Genomic DNA, 21,552 nt, shown 5'->3' with positions numbered 1-21,552 from the left:
AATAAGAGAGACTATACTCTAAATTAGGTGTTCCTGTGTTTGTGTGGTACACGGATAATGTTTATTTATTGACACACACAAAAGTAAACAACACGAAAGCGTTGGGCGATAATACACTTACTTCACATGTATCAAGGGATCTGCGTGTCAGGGCTTGAGATCTTGGGACCTGTCAAACACATTAAATGTATATACAACCCTGCTTAGCTGATTCTGTGTGTGAGCAATTCCAGCGTTATGGACGTGACACTTGAACTCAAAATGGCAACAAATGACCCAGTGCATGTTTTATTGTCTCCCAGTATTTAAACAGGTGTTGCATATTTTAAGGCTGTACCATACTGGAGAAGTGATAGAACAAGAACAATTCCCATAGTACATCTAGGGCATGCCAGAAAATGCCAATAAAAGATGCGTTATGGACGTGACAGAAAAAGTATCACTTTTCTTGGGTGACTGTACATTTTTATCAAACTCTGTGAAATTGTAAACCTAATGTCGAAATGGAGATATCCATTTGATAGAGGGGTCCAAGGTGAATATTAAAAAATCTTTGTTTAAAATATTTTGTATTTCATGCAGAGTTTCGGAAGGAAAAGTCAGCGTTATGGATGTGACGAAATTCCGTTATGGATGTGACGCGTCTGAAATAGACATGGCGTATGTTTAGAAAAATCAGCAATTTAACCACCATAACCCTTTGAAAAACTCTCTAAATATCAGCTAAAACTATCAAAGTTCTTAAATAATATTTAGAATGGCTATTTTTTTGCTGTTTTGTGGATTTTAGCATACATTTCTGTGGCTTGTGGGAATAATATAGAATTGTACATGATCAAAGTTGATTTTAGCTTGGGGTTTACATTATAAGAAAGAAAGACTGACAGTGACACATTAGGTTGGTTACAAATTGGTTCAACTTATTCACATGTGTAAAATACAGGCCTAGGTGAGATCTCTGGGAGTGGTTTTGATGTATTACATGCTGCTTTATTTTTGCATGGTGAGGTTGACATTTACATGGAATTGCCCGTGTGTAGCTTATGAAATCTTTTTCCTACAGTAGCCAGTACTCTTCTAAATGAAGAAATATATCAATACATAATAGTAATTAGAAAAAATATGATTTATGTAACAATAGATAGATGAGCATTGATGCATGAATCCATGGGTTCAGAAGCTGAAGGTGACAATTCCATATTTCAACGCAAAATCGCTAGCTGCTAAACTTGGTCTACACAGGCTGTGCACTGAAACCGTGCAAGCTCACTCAGCCTGTTGGCGCTTCTGCAGGTGACGTCACGAATCTGGCTCCAGACTCCCTTGGGATTTTTCCAGATGCGTTTTAGTATTTTATTTTTTTTCTGCTGTAGACAGATGGCCTTGTGCAAAATTACCCTTCTGGATGAGTGTGTAAAGGGACATACTTTCATATAAAAAAAAAATGGTCCAGGATATGCACTTTAAGGCACTTATGTTTGTGGTTAACTGGTCGAAAAGGCTTTTTTTTTTTCCTGGCATACCTTGCAAATAATCTGCTGGCATGGAGGTGGCATCTGATGGTGGTTTTGGAGACTTGGAAGCCCTAAGATGATGATGATGATTTTTTTTTTTTTTTTGTGATTGACCAACAGTGATCCTTGAGGGATTATTTATTTATTTATTTATTTATTTATTTATTTTTGTCTCATACCGTCCTCCCCACTGTATATGTGGGGGCAAAATAAACTTGGGTCCTCTTCCAGGCAAGTTTGTAACAGTTCCAGTTGGTGTCCACTTTTTAAAAATTGCTCTAACAGTAAAAAAGGGCATTTTCTTTATAACCATTCCCTGACTTATGAAGGTCAGCACACTTCTCCCACATTTGGTTTGTGTTTTTTCTTATCTGTCCCATGTTGATGGATGACTAAGGGAATTTGGTCTCTGTGTCACCTCGTATTTGTACCCCAGTTAATCAGAAAGTCATCGGATTACAGCTTGAAAGTTCCTACATACTCCAATCAGCTCAAAAATGTACAATTTAAGTGGGAAACATGCTTCAGTTACATTGTGTTCTCTATCATTTCCAGGGGTGCCAATAATAGTGGTACATATGTTTTTGTAGAAAATAATTATTTCTTGATGAAGGATTTGTTTTTCTCTGACTAAATTAATTCCAATTAAAGATTGGACTTTTCTATTTTTTTCAGCGCGAGATGGTTGTCACCAAAAAGGTGCATTTTTAAAAAAAACCCGTTACAAGGGGTACCAATAATTGTAGAGGGCGCTGTAAATATCATGAATTTGATATTTTGTTTGTCTACTATTTAGCAGTAAGAGTAATTAATTTAAAAATAATACTACAAAGGGGTAAGATCGTGTGTGTGTGTGTATATATATATATATATGTGTATATATAGCAAAGCTGCCCTTAATATTTGATCATTATACAGTATGTTGGCCAACCAATATGCTGGTAGTGCAGAAATCCAAATAAATTACAAGGGAATTACAGATTTTTCTTCTGCCAACTGTAATGTAAGGTTTTCTTATAATTATTCGTGAGGTTCATTTTAAATGGATGTCGTAATGAAGGCACAGAGCACAAGTTCTGCTAGTTACAAGGTCCCCCCCAAAGTCAAGTCAGGTCAACTTTATTGTCAGATATGCTATACATGCTTGACATACAGCACAGATGAAATTACAGTCCTCTCTGACCCACGGTGCAAACAGGCAATGCAATAAATAAAAAATAGAATAATTGAAATAAACAATACAAACAGAATAAACACTCTAGATAAGAACTGGACATAGACTAAACACTCATAAATAAAAATAGAATAATTGAAATAAACAACACAAACAGTATAAACACTCTAGATAAAAACTAGACATAGACTAAACACTCATATATATATATATATATATATATATATATATATATATATATATATATATACATACATACTGTACATACATACATACCGGTACATATTGAAGCAAATAAACATTCAAGGGCACTTGAGGCATAGCAGGTAAACATGAGATAAGCAGAATAAACAAACTAATAGCTATTAAGATGAGGTAGTGCGGAATAGTGCAAATGAGCGAGGTTTAAGTCTAAATCTGCAGCAGAGTCATGAATCTTTAATATCTTTGGCGAGTTGCTTCCTAAAGTCACTGGAAACACCAGGAAAACATGGCAAAAATAAAAGGCTTGTGGCTTGATTTTTCCTCCTCGTGTTTTATTGTTGAAACTCATGCATATAATTACTTCATTAATGTAGATGTCTATGGCCTGAGCACTGAACTAGCAATATATGCCTGCTGGTCAGATGGTCATGAGACTGTCATATGTTATATTGTGGCATTGTTTTGGTGGTTATCTCAGTGGAAAATTACTCATGGTGTGATTTTTAGTGGGTTAATCCAGGCATCAGCTCCCCGCTTGGGCTGAAATATTGAGTAACTTGACACTTGGCCTGAAAATATTGCAAAAAGTGTGGGTTTTTTATGTGGTTAAATGTGGTTCACACAAATAATTCTATATCCCAACTAAGACCTGCTTAGTGAATCCTAAGAGCTTTGTGGGTTTTTTTTTTTTTGAAGGTTGTCTTGCCACTATAACTGAAAAATCAGACCGTCTGACTTCACAATAGGTCAGTCATAAGTTCCCAAACAAGCAAAGTGCTATACTACATAGGTTGATGCAAGAAAACCATACCAACTGGTCACATTTGTCAGGAAACTTGATGGGTTGTACACAACTTTAATATGGTTGCCTATGAAATTGCCCTTCTGGAAAACTGTTTTGTACACAATACCTACAAGTTCACTGGTCCTTTCTGTGACCGTGACAATCAACATGCACTTGTTTCAGAATTCAGTCCTGGCACAAAAAAAAGTTACAAAAATACATACATACAGTACTAGTCAAAAGTTTGGAGACAGCTAATTCAGTGATTTTTCTGTACTTTTATTAATTAAAACACTTAATGTCTTAAAGTAATGATGGACTGTCATTTCTCTTTACTTAGTTGAACAGTTCTTGACACATGGATTACTGCAGTTGTAGAATAGGGATATTTACTGTTTTTTTTTTTTAATTATTAGTTACTATTTACTGTTTGATCTCAAACGCATTAAGAAGGCAAGAAATTCCACTAAGTAATTTTGATGAGACACGCCTGTTAATTGAAAAGCATTCCAGGTGACTACCTCATGAAGCTGGGTAAGATGATGCCAATAGTGTGCAAAGTGCCATCAAGGTAAATGGTGGCCATTTTGAAGACTCTAAATTATGAAACATATTTTGTTTTAAACACTTTTTTAACTACATAATTCCATACATGTTCTATATGTTATTTCATTGTTTTGATATCTACAAAATCGTTCTACAATGAAGAAAAGTCAAAATACAGAAAAACCTATGAATTAGTAGGTGTGTCCAAATTTTTGACTGGTAATGTATATACACCGATCAGCCATAAAATTAAAAACACTGAGAGGTGAAGTGAATAACATTTGATTATCTTATTACAATGGCACCTGTCAAGGGGTGAGATGTATTAGGCAGCAAGAGAACTCTAAGTTCTTGAAGTTATGTTGGAAGCAGGAAAAATGGGCAAGCATAAGGATCTAAGCGACTTTGATAAGGGCCAGATTGTAATGGCTACCTACCAAAAGTGGTCCAATGAAGGACAATCGGTGACGGGGTTATGGGTGTCGAAGGCTTATTGAGTCGCATGGGACATGAAGGTTATTCTCATCCCAAAGTTTTCTACGCACTTTGGGATGAGATCCCTATGAGAGGACTTCCAGAAAACTGGCAGACATCTTGGCCAGAGAGGATCGTTCATTTTTGTCAACCTGGAATGACCATCATTGAACAGAGGTGGGTGTTTATGACATCTTTTATCAGCCACCTACAATGCAGCCATCAGCATTCTGATTCGGATTCTATAATGATCCATGAGAGGATAAATACTGGATACTCCCTATTAGTCAGACAGAACTGAGGATGCCTTTAGGATGAGAGGCGAAACGTTTTCAAGAATCTTCAAGCAAGTCCAGTTGCTCTCTTCAACCAACCACAGATTACTATGTACCTGGATGACTGAGATTTGTCACAGATGTGTTTCTACGCACTTTGGGATGAGATCCCTATGAGAGGACTTCCAGAAAACTGGCAGACATCTTGGCCAGAGAGGATCGTTCATTTTTGTCAACCTGGAATGACCATCATTGAACAGAGGTGGGTGTCTATGACATCTTTTATCAGCCACCTACAATGCAGCCATCAGCATTCTGATTCGGATTCTATAATGATCCATGAGAGGATAAATACTGGATACTCCCTATTAGTCAGACAGAACTGAGGATGCCTTTAGGATGAGAGGTGAAACGGTTTCAAGAATCTTCAAGCAAGTCCAGTTGCTCTCTTCAACCAACCACAGACACGAAGGCTAGCCCATATGGTCCAGTCCCACAGAAGAGCTACTGTAGCACAAACTGCTGAAAAAGTTCATGCTGACACCTTTCTGTTTTAGGCAGCATTAAGTTTTTCAGCAGTTTTTGTTACAGTAGCTCTTCTGTGGGATTGGACCATATGGGCTAGCCTTCGTGCCCCATGTGAATCAGTGAGCCTTCGACACCCATGACCCTGTTGTCGGTTAACTGGTTGTCCATCCTTGAACCACTTTTGGTCAGTACTAACCACTGCATACCAGGAAGACCGCACAAGATGTGCCATTTTGGAGATGTTCCAACCCAGTCATCTAGCCATCACAATTTGGCCCATTTCAAAGTTGCTCAGATCCTTATACTTGCCCATTTTTCCTGCTTCCAACACATCAACTTCAAGGAACTGACTGTTCTCTTGCTGCCTAATATATTCCACCCCTTGACAGGTGCCATTGTAACAGCATAATCAATGTCATTCACTTTACCTGTCAATGTTTTTAACTTTATGGCTGATCGGTGTATACAGTACATGTCGTCTTGTCTGTGAAGCTCAGACATCTAAAAATAAATTCTAGGAATAAATTTTGACGATCATCACTCTCTGTACCTTATACTTTCGTCACTGTTGACAATAATAAACCTTCTTTTTGTGACAATTTGACAGGATCACTGTTTTTTTTTTTTTTCTAATTTACATGAATGCACACTGCCACCATCCTCCCACAAACCAAACAAAAGGAGCACATGACATCCATCCATTATCTGTAGCTGCTTATCCTGTCCAACAGGGTCGCAGGCAAGCTGGAACCTATCCCAGCTGACTATGGGCGAGAGGCGGGGTACACCCTGCACAAGTCACCAGGTCATCGCAGGGCTAACAGGAGCACGACATCAGTTCTTAAATCACTTAATTGTCTCACCACAACTTTCAGAATTTATTTTTATATCCTTTTATTAATTTAGGAGTGTCTTCTGCTAAGGAGTCAGCTTTTAGTTACTTGGCTTTTACTTGGATTCTTTGAAAAACAGTACGTGAAATGAGCTCATAAAAATCTGCAGATGCATTTATTTAATAGGTGTTAGTTTATTTAAGTTCTCTCAATTTTTCTTTTCTTCTATCTTTATTGTAAACTGTTCTCATTGCTTTGTAAAGCACTGAATTGTTTTGCAAAGTAGTACTTGATTGTGATAATGCATTTTGTAAAAAATATTTTTAATTCCATATATTGTTTCCCATTTATCGCTTGTATTAGTCTTCTGTGCACTTACTCTCACAAGAAGCTTATATGCGTTGAGCTTTCTCTTAGACTTTTTCTTCCTCCCTCGTTCCTCTCATCAGACCTGCTTTTCCATTCACTCCAGCATCTTCGGCCAATGCTCGCATTCCACTGTTCAGCGCACTTGAGATTTCTAGAATTTTTCTCTGTGTCTCCGTGTCACCAGTTGGAAGTGAGCAGACGGTTCACATAGACTCATAAAAGAGAGAAGTGGTTACTTATTTTCACAGATTTCATTACTTTCTTCAAGGCTTTACTGACTTCTGTGCTCAACTATTGTGTACTATTCAGTTATGAGCTTTATTGCTCTCAGTTACTCCAGCATGTACACATTAAAATGCGCGCACACACGTGCACTGATCGAGCCATTTCTTGGAAGCCATTCTTTCCTTGAACCATGAACTGTTAGCAGAATCAACAAGAGTAGAGCAAAATATATTGATGTCATTATAAGTCATGAAGTCTTCATATCAAGTTTATACACATGCATGTGTGCAACAAGATGCACGAGAGTGACAGACAAAATCTGGACACTGTATTGTGTGGCTATTAAAGAAATGAACTGCTTCTTTTGCGGTTTTCCACTCATGGCGGTTGGAGTTTTGGACAGTGCTTTGGACAGATTGAGATCATCGAGGTCACCGTTGAGGCAGATAGCAGGGTCCTTCTGGAAAGCCTGGATTCTATTATTTTTGTGGTGACGTGATCCATTAGTGCTTCACTGCAAGCTTAATGCCAAGCTGTATAATGTGTATTATGCATGGGGGATGTTTGTCTTATTTTGGAGAGGCGACAGATGAAGACAGGCTCCATTTTAGCTATGAAGTGTGTCCTGTATTGGTCCTGCTGACTTGGACGTGTACTTGTGTAATCATGGGCTGACTGAACTGTGCTCCAGGTCATACATCAGAACCGAGAGCTAAAAGTATCCTTCATGGCCACTATCCAAACCCTCTGGAGGTAACATCTGAGGAGTGTGCAAAGCAAGGATCGGGCATTTCAGACTTTGACGGCATGTGTATGTTCTATACTTTTTATACTGCCCTCATTTTCCCCTAGAGACAAATCCAGTTGGAAGCTGATATTTCCCAGAATGCTGTAAATCACATAGAGAAAATAGCAGAGAGAAACAGCACATTTGAGTAGTCACTATAAATTATCCTTCTTTTCGTTTACTTTGTGCGCACTCATAGTGACAGATGCCACAGAAATTTAACCCAGAACAACTGACCAAAGCACTATCTGAGGAAGTGGGAAAATCTGTTGAATTCATGGGTACTGGCTAGTAGTTAGGATGACTTTCTCATAACTTGTTAAATGTACATGCTCAATGCAAGACACGATTTCAATCATTATTGACAACTGCTATTAAAGCAGGTCATTTTAACCCTCTGGGGTCTGAGGGTATTTTCTGGCACTCTAATGATTTTGGCATGCTCTGATTTTGTCAATTTCAACAAAGCTAAGCAGTATTTGCAATGTCATGTGACTTTTTTTTTTTGCATTCAGCACAAGTTCAGCTACAATAATATCTATGTAGTATGTATGTCATGATTGTACTTTTTTAAAAAATAACAGATAAATGAAGATGTTGTAAAGAGCAGTTTTAGAACCGTGTTGGAATGTGTGAAAAAACATTACCTTACTCATTGTGACGAACCGTTTTGGCCATTTGAGGTGATTCTGTTCAGTCTTAGGAATCAAGCACAAAAACTTAAATTTGCTCCATTGATTTGGACAATTAATTGGCCATCAAAAAATGTATGTTCTATTATTTGGGGATAAAGGGTTGGCAGTGGGAGGGATATTCAATGAGAAGAATAAAAAATTCCATTCCATTCAATGAGAAGAGTGAATACTCCTCCCACTGCCATCTCTTAATCCCATCAGGTCAAGTCATCAAAACGGTTCATCACAATGGGTAAAGTAATGTTGTTTTTTTTCTCCACACATTCCAACACCGTTCTAAAACTGATTTTTTAAAACAGCTTAATTTATCTGGTATTTGACAAGCGTGCCTTGAAATTAACTTTCATACTATTTTACTCAGTTCAGAGCCACAACCAACTCTGTTACACAATTACTCTGTAATTTTGCTCCCACTCCAACTCCAAATTTTACTTTCTGAACTCCAAAATATAGCAAAATTAATTATTTTTGAGGAAAATACTTTTAGCTCTGGAAAAATTGCGCAGGCATTTTTCCTGTGTATGCACAACAGTGCCTGCATATCAACTGATATGCTCATCAGAAATAGAAGAAATATTTAAAATTACTCGAGTTGATCTTCGGCTGGATTGAGTTGAAATAAAAAAAAAAAAAAGCACTGCTCATCACTGTTGCAGTTCTCAAGATTGAATTGAATCGCTGTCCTGAATCATGACTTGAATAGCTGTCCTGAAATTGAATTGCTGTCCTGAATCATGAATCGAATCATGAATTGAATAGCTGTCCTGAAATTGAATCGCTGTCCTGAATCATCCAAAGCTCATAAAATCTGTGTGCCATCTCACAAGTTTTACCTCCAAATAGCCTAAACTATGGCTGAGAGATTTTATCCTGTTTACGGTGGGCATTCCCATTGTGAAAGAGAAATAAATTGAAACCGAAAGAGTGAAAGTGATCATCATGCCGTTACCATGTGAATAGTCTTTTATGAATGTGTAAGTGCTCCGACTTAGCACTCCGAATCAGGTGTGACTGAGTAAGGTGACAAGTTGTATGTTTCATCTAATTAAGGTAATTTTAAAAATATAATATTTTATTATATGGGCGCATAGGAAAGTATAAAGTTTGTCAATATGTTTATCATGCTTGTATGATAAAAACTCATGAAGATATTTATCTAAATGCATGACCTACTCGTTCTAAGCCTGCTGAGCTTCGCTGGCGAAGCTCTCGACCCCAGAGGGTGAAATCAGTAATTCAAAAAACAGCCAGCTTGTCACCTTTTCCATAGCTGAGCAACTGTTACAGATTTTATTACAGGTTGTAATTTTTACAGCGTTTTATTAATGCTGTAAAGAATGTTAAACCTCTCCTCACTGGGCAGCACAGTGGTGTAGTGGTTAGCACTGTCGCCTCACAGCAAGAAGGTTCTGGGTTTGAGCCCAGCGGCTGACGGGGGCCTTTCTGTGTGGAGTTTGCATGTTCTCCCTGTGTCTGCGTGGACTTCCTCCGGGTGCTCCGGTTTCCCCCACAGTCCAAAGACGTGGTTAGGTTAACATGGGGCAGCCATGGCCTGAGGTTGGGCTGAAGTGCCCTTGAGCAAGGGCACCTAACCCACAACTGCTCTCCAGGTGTTGTAGCATAGCTAACTGCCCACTGCTGTGTGTGTGTGCGCACGTGTGCGCGCTCATTGCTCACTTGTGTGTGCATGTGTGTGTTCACTGCTTCAGATGGGTTAAATGCAGAGATTAAATTTTTCTGTGTGCTTAAGTCTGTGCTTGAGTGTACATATGACAAAGGCTTCTTGGCTTGACTTAACAGCCACACACAGGCTATATTTCCAGTTTCAGTGCTTTCTTTTTAGGCTACACTGTTAATGACAAGTAAATAAATTTGTGTAATGTGCAATTGAATAAATCTTTGAATCATATTACACTATTTAAGGATGTACCAATTAATAATGCACTCGTGGGCAAGCTGGCAGCTCGGGTGAAATCGCTAATTCTTTAAAATTGAGAGCTCTCAGCGTCGATCAGAAGCTCCTTGTAGCTCAACAATGGATAGAGCATCCGATTTCTACAGCAGCATCTGGGAGGTTTTTCCACCATATTCAACTCCGACCTCAGTAGCATCCAGAAAAAGAGTCTGATTCAATCTTTTTGAGCTGGCATGTGCCACTCTGTGCTAGCTGATTGGGATTGGATAGTGTAGGGCTGCACGATTATGGAAAAAATGATAATCACGATTATCTTGATCAAAATTGTAATCGCGATTATTAATCATGATTATTCTTGATGTTAGGGAAATCACTTAAATTTTATTTCACTATATTCAAACAAACAATATGAACAGCTTTCAGTGCAGAATGAAATTTAAAAGAGAAATTCTGATTTCCAAATGACAAATAAATGAAATTTATCCAAGAAATTACCAAAGGATGAAGGAACTGAAAACTCAATTGCAACAATTACATAGCATTATACTGAGGCCTACAAGTTTTTAGCTAGAAAGACCAGCCTATCAACATGCTCTGGCTTTAAACATGAACGAAGGCAGGTCACAACATTGCCTCCAGTGCTAAATAGTCTGTTGTTCTGACATAGTTAGCTTTTCTCTCTCACCTCAATCTGCTACCTACTCTCACGCTATCACCCCTTGAAGAAGATACTGCTGCACTGAAGCTCTGCGCACTTGGCCAGTGTTGCCAGATGCTGCTGACGTTTTCCAGCCCAAAATATGTTCAAAACCCGCCAAAATGCACTTAAAACCGCCCAATCTGGCAACACTGCACTTGGCTTGCTTGCTTATTTAGGCGGAGTAATGAAACCTTACATGCGTCGGTTCGCCCCCTAATGGTTTGGTGGAGTATTGGTCAAAAAGTGCTTGATCAGATATACAGCAGAGCTCGCATTTTAAATGGAAATAAATCGCGATTTTCATTTAATTTAATCGTGGCAGCCAAAAATCGCGATTTTCGATTAAATTCGATTCATTGTGCAGCCCTAGGATAGTGGCATACTGCTATGGCACAGAAAGCATGCTTTCACACAGTGCTGGTTACAGCAAAATTCACTATGCCCCAATACAAGGATTTTACTTAAATTTATTTAGCTTTAAATGATGTGTGCACCAGTCCACTACATGCAAGTGTTAATGGTCCATTAAATAAAATTAATTAATTAATTAATCAATTAATTAATTAATTAAAAGCCCTTTTCTCTGTGTAGTTGACTGTGGAACTGGCTTAATCTTATCCTCACTGCCCCCCCACCCCACCTCACCACCACCACTCCAATGACTTGGCAGCTCTCTACACCAGTGACTATTGAAAAAAATAGTTGACTACACAATGCAACCCCTAGCATATGTCAAATTCACATGTGCATGATGGAACTTTCAGTGCTGAACTGAAAGTAGGACAACCTCTCTGGTGCCCTTTACTTTCGGGCGCCAGAGAGGTCAGTAGCCTGTTGCAACAGCTCCCTCCCCACTGTCTTTTTTTGTGGATTTTGCCTGCTTTTATTTATTGTAGCGTACTGCATGTTTTGCTTTTTCTCTCTTTTTTCTAATATTTATTTTATTTATTTTTTTCTTTTGTGCTTTTTCTTTTGTATTTTATTTTGCACAATAATCACTTACACCCGCAACAAACTCTTGTTATATTGGCGTGGAGCCAGTGTCCCCTCTACTCACATACCTGAGGAGATATGGAGACACCCTCATCAGGGGGAAAAAGAGCTGGAGTGAAGGTCTGGGAGAGGATTTGGAGGGATAGAAGAGTTTGAACCATTTCTTCCTGTGGTCATTATGGGGAATGTGAGGTCTCTTGCTAACAAGGTGGATGAACTGTCAGCTTTGGTGAACAACAAGCAGGTCTACATGGAGTGTAGTTTGCTTTGCTTCACAGAAACATGGCTGCATGGGAATATACCAGACAGTCTGCTCAAGCTAGCTTCTCACTAGTATGGGCTGATGGAGGGAAACAGAGCAGTAAGAAGAGAGGTGAAGGTCTTGCTGTCTTTATTAACTCTAAATGGTGTAATCCTGGGCATGTAATGGTGAAGGAATGTATCTCACTCCTGATATTGAACTTCTGGTGGTAGGTCTGAGACTGTCTACTGCAGGAGTTCTCGTATGCCATTGTTGTCATTGTTTACATCCTCCCATCTGTGGCAGCAAAGATTGTGATCCACACAGTCACCACAGGACTTCAGACACTACATCCCAGCACCCTTATAATGATCAGCAGGAATTTTAACCATGCCTCCCTCTCTCTTGTCCTAACCAACTTCAAGTAGTAAGTCAACTGTGGAACGAGAGATAACAAGATTCTGGACCTCTTTTATATGAGTGTGAATGGGGCATACAGCTGCTCTGCCCCCTAGATAATCTGACCACAACCTCATGCACCTTGTGACTACCTACAAGCCACTGGTTAGGCAACAGGTGGCCATCATAAAGACTGTGAAGGTTTGGTCTAAGGATGCTGAGGAGAGCCTCCTGGATTGTTTTCATGACTCAAATTGGGAACTGTTCCAGGAGGACTGTGGGGAGGACATCAAGGGCCTCTCTCGAAATATCATGGACTATATCAGTTTCTGTGAGGACACCATTGTACCCACCAGGAAGGTATGCTGCTATCACAACAATAAGCCATGCATAATCAAAGAAATCAAGGGCCTTCTTAACAGGAAGATGAGTGCATTCATGGCTAAGGACTGAGAGAAACTATGGGGGGTTCAAAAGGAGCTTAAGAGGAAGCTGAGAGGGGCTAAGAACAGCTACAGGAAGAAGGCTGAGGGAAAGATGGGACAGAATAACAAAAGAGGTGTGGAATGGGCTGAAACGCATGACAGGATGCAGTCTGCCTTCACCTGGAGTGCAGGGAGGCTTAGCATTTGCATCTGAACTCAATCTATTTTTCAATAGGGTCAACACAATCCCCACCACTGTGTCCCCAGACAGTGATGCTAGATCTCCACTCAACACCCCTGCCCTCATTAACACCACTGTTGGAGCCCCTGCTCCCCTTCCCATCAACACCTATGCTACCCCTCCTCTCTCAGCAGACTTCTAGCCCCAGAGGACAACCCACCCTTGCCCATCAGCCCCCTTCAAACCAATATTGCCATAACAGTGGACCAAGACACCTCATCACTCCCCCATCCTCTCCTATAACTACTCGCCCACAGCCAGGAACTCGTAGCTCCCTGCAAACCGCTCCACCCTCAGGACCATCTGGGTACAGAGGGAGCTCTCCAGGCTTCAGAGGAGCAAAGCCAGTGGACCTGATGACATCAACCCCAGGATGCTGAAAGTGTGTGCTGGGCAACTGACAGCTCCTCTACAGCACCTCTTCAGTCTCTCTGTTACCCCTTTTCCACCAAATCAGTTCCAGGGCTGGTTCGGGGTCAGTGCTGATGCTGGTTCACAACTCGTTCAACTTGCGAGCCAGCTGAGAACCAGTTTGCTTTTCTATAGCTCGGGGTGCTAAGGGGAGCTACGTCATTACGTCGCTGTATACGTCAGTTACGTCGCTGTATACATCAGTTATGTCGCTGCATTTGCATAAACCTTGGCACGAACATCGAAGCAACAACAACACGGAGAAGAAGCAGCAACAACAACAATAATGGATGACTTCGCGTTTGTACAGCTGCTGCTTCTCATCGCTTAAAAATGGCGACTTTTCGCGGTCTTGCTATTGTTGTTGGTCTTAACAACCCCACCCCCACCCCCTGCTGATGTAAGCGGTTCTTTCCTCTGGCCCAGCAAAGAGTTGGTGCTAGCCTGGAACCGGTTTTTCTGGCCCCAGAGCCAGTTCTTTGTCAGTGGAAACAGAAAACCCGGTTCCAAATTAAGCACTGGCCCCGAGCCAGCCCTGGAACTGCTTTGGTGGAAAAGGGGCATCTGAGGTTGAAAAAGGTGCCCATGCTCTGGAAGACCTCTTGTATTGTCCCAGTGCCGAAAAAGAGTAGTCTCAGCAGTCTTAATGACTATAGACCTGTGGCTCTGACATCACACATCATGAAGACATTTTAGAGGCTGGTTCTGCGGCACCTGAGGACCCAGCTTACAGCTTTCCTGGACCCACTGTGGTTTGCTTGCCAGCCCCATATCTGGGTGGAGGATGCTATCATCTGCCTGACACACAAGGCCCTCTTTCACCTGGAGAAGCACGGAAGCACTGCAAGTGTCATGTTCTTTGGCTTCTCCATTGCTTTCAACACTATCCAGCCCAGCCTACTGAGAGAGAAGCTGCTGGAGATGCACCTGCACCCCAACACCACTTCCTGGATCATGGACTACCTCACAGGCTAACCACAGTATGTCAAGGTAGATGGCTGTGTCTCGGAGTCTGTGATCAGCAACACCGGTGTACCCCAAGGAACTGTACAGGCACTGTTCCTCTTCACTCTCTACACCTTGGACTTCTGCTACAACTCTGGTTCCTGCCACCTCCAGAAGTTTTCCAACGACTCCTCCATTGTTGGATGCATCACCAGAGACTAGGAGGAGTACAGAGATCTGATTGATTGCGAGCTTCATCACATGGTGTAGCAACAACCACTTGAAGCTCAACGCACCAGAGGAACAGACACACACACACACACACACACACACACACACACACACACACACACACACACACCCCCGGTTTTCATTCAGGGAAAGGAAGTGGAGAGGGTGAACTCTTACAAGTACCTTGGGATGCAGATCGCCAATAAACTGGACTGGACACACAACACTGATGCCCTCTACAGGAAAGGACAGAGTAGGCTGTGGTCATTCAGTGTGTGCAACAAACTCCTGAAGGCATTCTACCAGTCTGTGGTAGCCAGTGCCCTCTTCTTTGCCATGGTGTGCTGGAGCAGTGGCATCAGGACTGGAGAGGCCAACAAACTCAGTAAGCTGATGAGGAAAGCCAGCTCTATGGTGGGTCTGGAGCTGGACAGTCTGGAGTCAGCAGGTGAGAGGAGGATGAGAGAGAAAATTTGGAGCTGTCCTGGACAATCCCTCTCTCACCCTCTCCATGAGGAACTATAGCAGGTGGGTGGCTCATTCAGCCATCGGCTCATTCCACCTAAGAGCAAGATGGAGTGCTTCAGATGCTCATTTGTGCCCACTGCCATTAGACTGTATAACAACAGTGGAGAACATAGACTGCCATCATGCTGACACACACGCACACACACACACACACACACTTCTGCACTGGACTCATGTGCAACATTGCATGCGTGTGCGCGCGCACACACACACACACACACACACACACACACACACACACACACACACACTCTCTTGCTCTCTCTCCCACTGTCTCTCTTCCCTGCACTGGACTCATGTCGAACATTGCACACAGCGCACATATGTATATATTCTGTATATTTTTGTCCTTTTTTTTTCTCTATTGTCATAGCACTGTCTCCCCCCCCCCCCCCCCCCCGCCCCATTTGCACTATTATCATGTACCATATCACATGTTGCACTATTATTGTTACAGTTCCACCATACCTATGGCTACCTCACTTCACTGTGTCACTTTATATGGCTCTACACCACTAGTTTATGCACACCACTAGTGGATGTACTGCCACTACCAATTCTTGTTGTTTGTTGCTATCTTTTGTGAGCAGTTGTCCTTATTTAGCTCTGTCTTTATTCTATTATATTTTATGTTCTATATTCTGTTTTATTATATACTATTATATTTTTTTATCTGTCTTTATTATATTTTATATTCATTTTTTGACTTGACCTACATTTATCTATATTTTACTCTGTACTTGAGCTGCTGCAATATCTGAATTTCCCCTCATCAGGATCAATAAAGGAATATCTTATCTTTTAGTGATAGTTTTTGGAGGTTAACTGAATCTAGCCCTTTTGTCTTCACTTCGTAGTGTCACAGCTGAAACCCCTGCCTGGGCTAGAATGCCTGATTGCTAGTGTAGGATATAGAGATTTCTTTTAACTGACAAAATAAAGGTGAATAGAGACAGCTTCCTGTCCAGATAAATTTTTTTTTCCCTACAAATTACAGGACGCCTGGGGCGCCACAGAGACCGGAGTGTTTCCTCTGAGCAGATATTTTATTGAAGCTGCCAGAATGTGAAGAGAACTGCCAAATATTACAAAAACTGTTAAGACTTAAATATCACTGACCACATCTTGAAATTGTGTTCAAATACTATTGCAGCCTCACTCTAGGAACAAAAAAGCAAGCAGGGAAACTTCCCATTGTTATTCCTGCCATGGACAGGGCAGGGGAAAGCTTTATGGTATATTTTTAAAGGCTTCCTTTCCCTCTTCTGTCTTTAAACTTGTGGGTTGTGATGTGGTGTTGGTGCTAAAGGTAGGGCACATGAGTCTTTAACTGCTTTGAATTGACTTCAGTGGGTTCTTATGGGATGTGTGGAGTTGTTTCTGTCAGAGATTTCCTCTGTCAAGCAGACTTCTTAATATCATGGTCTATGTCTTGGCCCAGGACTGGAAATGTGTCTCTGTTTTGTATGTGTTTGTGTGTGTGTGCATGATGGCGAAAGCAAGCCTGTGCATTCTCCGCTTTGATTGATTTGACCTCCTCTCACTCTCAGCACTAAGCTATCCCTCCCACTTGAAAGGGCTCCATAAGAAGTTGGGCCACACTGGGAATGTACTTGTCATGAAGATCACATATTGCCATCTGAGTTATAACTGTGCAGTGGCTCTTCAATTAAAGACACACGGGCTGCTCATAAACAATGTTCCACGGCCAAGCCGACTCCATTTAGGCAGCAGAAGTTTTCAGTATTCACTTCCTGTCATGGTTTTGATGAATGGCATTGTAGACGAGGCCCTGAAGCTCTGGTCAAATTCGGTGCTTGAAGTCAGGATGATGACGATACTGCACTGCTCAGCCCTAACTTGCTTTAAGGCTTATTATAAGGCTTATTATAAACCTTATTATATGATCAGAGCTACTTTTGAAATTTTACCAGAGACATTATGAGCAGTTCTAGTACGTTTTGTCTTAAGTAATGAAAAAAGCCATTGTCCCTGTTCTGACCTGGTGTGGTTCAGGCTGTGGTTTTTGAGTTAACATGCGCACTTGTGTGTGTGTGTGTGTGTGTGTGTGTGTGTGTGTACACACGTACACATACTGAGCCAGTGAGCGTCTGCCGGCTCTCCTGGCATAGTGCTGTGGCAAGCGTAGGCAGAGAGTGACTCTCATTATGTTGGGTGTGTGTGGGAATGGCTGTAAACATGACATTCCTCTTGTGCAAGCGGCCTGGTATAATCACAGCCCTGTCGCTCAGTGAGCAGTAAAGGGAAGCCACTACTGCCTCTGGCACAGTGGAGGAGGGCACAGAGGACATTAACCCCACTGATTACTCGCACTGACCTTCTGCTCCTCTCCATTCTCTTCCTCTCTCCCTCTAAATCTTTTACTCCAGCTGACCTGTCCTCATTGTCCACTCATATTCATACCTCCTCTTAAATCTTTTTGATCTGGTCTGTTTCGTTGTTGAAATATTCCTGCATAGGACACACTCAGATATCTGCATAGTAGGTGACTAGGTACACCAGAAACATGGACCAGTGATCCCTTGTTGAAGGACAGACCTGCCAACATTTATGCATTTTGCATAGAAACTCTGCTTTTTAACTTTGGAGTATGCTGCTTAAAATTACTCAAAAGAGCAGTTGTCTTTTTCCCTTCAAATAAAAGTGGCAGAAGAGTCGATCAACATTTGCACCAATCATGTGAATCCTTAACTGGAAGTCATTGTTTCACTTGAAAGATGTGGCCTTGCTTTCTGTCAAGGGAAATGTAGAAGGTTTTGGGTTCACTGCTGTGAATTTGAACCTATTGATGGATGTTCAGCTTAGCTAACTTTGGGCAACTATATATAGTTAACGTCAGTTATATTTATTAGGGATGCAAAAAAAAAAAAAGTCAGAAAATAGTCAGAAATGGCAGTTTTTCCAGCCAAAAGAGGCACCTTTTTGGCCATAAGAATAAAAAAAAAAAGTTTAGACAGGCTTCAAAAATGTGTCAAATCTAAAAGTTTACAATAATTTTAATAGTAACGATGATTAGAAAGTGACTGCTCTCCTGCATCGGTCAGTGCAGAAGTATTAAAACAGCACAGTCAAGCCCGTTGCCGTTATATCTAGACTCCACATATACAGTATACAGGATTCTACAATCACCATTAGACAATTTGACAGGAAAAAAGCTGTTGTTTTGTCTGTTTTTGTTTATATGTAGACACTAGAAGAGACACTTTCTTATTATTTGCTGCTAATAATTTTTTTTCTGAGAATAGGAAGAAGTAATGTGAGCATATAAACTTTTCTTAAATGTAAACTAAAATGTTTTTCCCCCAAAGAACCTGGTGGTTATTGTAAAAACTTATCTATTTACACACACTATGCATAGCTTTGAAGTTTTGGTGGCTTGTGGTAGCCCAACACCTTACTAACACACATTTGTAGTTTTCCCCCCTTTAATTGGTCATTCCTCTGTGTGTGCATTGACTGCTCTGGTCTATTTTGAGTAGCTTACAGTCTCTATGCATAACTACTGTGTAGTCCTTCTCATACGGTAGATTAGTACTAGTGACTGTCTCACAGTGTCTGTGGTCAATTTACATCCTGATACTGTGCCCAAGTTCTCCCTGCTTGAGAGGCCACTTCACATGAATATGAAAATAATTGTTTATTAAACCACACCCTAATCCCTGCTTCTTAGAACTCTAGTCCCATTGCAACACCAACAGATATAAAGAACTGCCCATAATTCATATGTTTAGAATTCCCTGCTGCTAATGTCTCTATAAAATCATAGCCAACAAGAATTGTATGTATGTGTGTGAGAGAGGAAGAAAAGTGTGTGAGCAGGAGTCCAAAAAAAAAACCCTTCCCACTGTATTTCATCATCCAGAGTAACTTGGGTCAGATTGTCACTAAAGTGAGTAAGTTGAACAGAAGTGGTGTCGAGAGGCCAGAAGTAAATAAACTGTTTGCTAACAGCACTGACTGCTGACGGTGCCCTTGCTATAAATGCTGCACTCTTCATAAGTCTGTGCATACAGACCAGATGCAAATATGGAGTGTTGGGAAATGGAGAGAGTAATGCTGCTCATAATGCTTAGCACATGTTTCTATAAACTCATTGTCTGAAGCATTGGTTGTGATTGCTCACAACACAATTTGAGTGTAATTTCAGTTAGAGTGAGGAGGATGTATGCTTCAGACATCTGATCTCTAGTGAGATAAAACTTTCTTCAGTGTGAAGACTGTATATATTCCTCCCAGTTTTATATCAGGCTATGGGCTGTCTGTTTCTGGCAGGACTTGTTGAAGATGAGGCATAACTCAACAAACTAAGCAATAGATTTGACAGTTGTGTGGCTACGTTGTAATGTGATCTGACCGCTAGATATTGCTTTAAATAAGCAATTGCTATCCTATGTCTCAAACTACACATGCGCATACTTGCACACATTTTTAAACAAGACCTTGATGCAGATTTGTGCATCTGTCCAAAGCAAACTAATGCGATCTTGTTTTAGATAAAAAATCCAACAACCTCAGTTTTATTCTTCATTTCAGCATTTCAGGATAAAACATTCCATTGATGAAAAGATTAAGAAGCATACTTGGTGACAAAAATAGTAACAATGTGCTTGGTACATTGGACGAATCTTGCCTTGTGCACAGTCCAAATATGCAGTTCATGATCCATGGTAATTTTTTTTTAAACCCAATTTTCTATATTCAGACGTCACAGCAGTAGTATTCATAAGAAAACAAATTTTTCAGCTGGATCTTGACCTGATTTTGTCAGTCAAGTGTTGACTACTAATAGTTGATTTCTGTCCCACAATTTTGCAGTTACAGTTCTGGATTCTTTGTTGTTTTGGGCTGAGATGATCCTGGGGCCCACCACACACAGATTTCTAGCCGTCAGACAAGATTAAACATAAAACTGCTCACACTCCAGCAATGACGCAAAAGAGAAAATGGATAAGGTTCCCAGGCGGCACGGTGAAGTAGTGGTTAGCACTGTCGCCTGACAGCAAGAAGGTTCTGGGTTTGAGCCCAGTGGCCAACGGGGGCCTTTCTGTGTGGAGTTTGCATGTTCTCCCCGTTTCTGTGTGGGTTTCCTCCAGGTGCTCCGGTTTCCCTCACAGTCCAAAGACATGCGGTTAGGCTAATTGGTGGCTCTAAATTGACCGTAGGTGTGAATGTGAGTGTGAATGGTTGTTTGTGTCTATGTGTCAGCCCTGTGATGATCTGTCGACTTGTCCAGGGTGTTACCCCGCCCCTCGCCCATAGTCAGCTGGGATAGGCTCCAGCTTTCCCATGACCATGCACAGGATAAGCAGTTACGGATAAGGTTCCCATCTTCATAATGGAAACTGTATTTGTAGACAGCTATGAAAAAAGAGACCACTTTAAATGGCCACTTAATGTCCCAAGTTGTCTTCTTCCAAGATGAGGCTCATGTACATGTCAATGCAGGGAGAGCAGACCATGAGGTTAAAAGATGAGTGACTCAATTATGGATGTAGCCAAATTATTTGCCATGTCAAAAATAACTGATTAACATATGGGTCAGAAGTAAGTATTGACTGCTTATTAGCAGTAATAAGTAATGCTGTAGGGCTGCAATAATGCATTATAGAAAAATGCATTTGTTCATGAAGGGAAACTTGAACAGGTCAAGAACCATGTCCAGAATATAAGCATGTTCATGTCAGGATTATAAAGAAAAAGAACATACTAGCATGATCTAAGATGGTTCACCACAGATAGAAGCCTCTGGTGAGCCTTAAGCACAGAAAGGTCAGGTTACAGTTTGCTATGAAGTCATGTGAACCAATGAGATGAAGACAAACCAGTACCACAGAGCTGGAAAGTGTGGAGAAAACAAGGAACTGATCATTATCTGAAGCTTACCACCTCATCATCAGGGTGCCATGGACAAAGATAGTTGCCACTGGAACTGTCTCACTTACTTTTATTTATGATGTGACTGCTGTCGGCAGCAGCAGGATGTATTCTTAATTCTACTGGAGAAGCTTAACCACACAGATTCAGCCAAATGCCTGAAAACTCAATAGAATAGTACTTCACATGCAGCAAGACAGTAATGTGAAGCATACTAGTA

At 40.9% G+C, this 21,552-nt stretch overlaps 1 protein-coding gene across 1 annotated transcript in view; it reads left to right on the top strand.

The window, feature by feature from the left end:
* Positions 1–21,552, top strand: part of bckdhb (branched chain keto acid dehydrogenase E1 subunit beta) — a 196,880-nt gene that overhangs the window by 139,070 nt on the left and 36,258 nt on the right. The window lies entirely within an intron of this gene.

This window comes from Neoarius graeffei, chromosome 5, assembly GCF_027579695.1.
Source record: "Neoarius graeffei isolate fNeoGra1 chromosome 5, fNeoGra1.pri, whole genome shotgun sequence".
NCBI lineage: Eukaryota > Metazoa > Chordata > Actinopteri > Siluriformes > Ariidae > Neoarius > Neoarius graeffei.
This window is presented reverse-complemented; position numbering and strand designations above follow the sequence as displayed.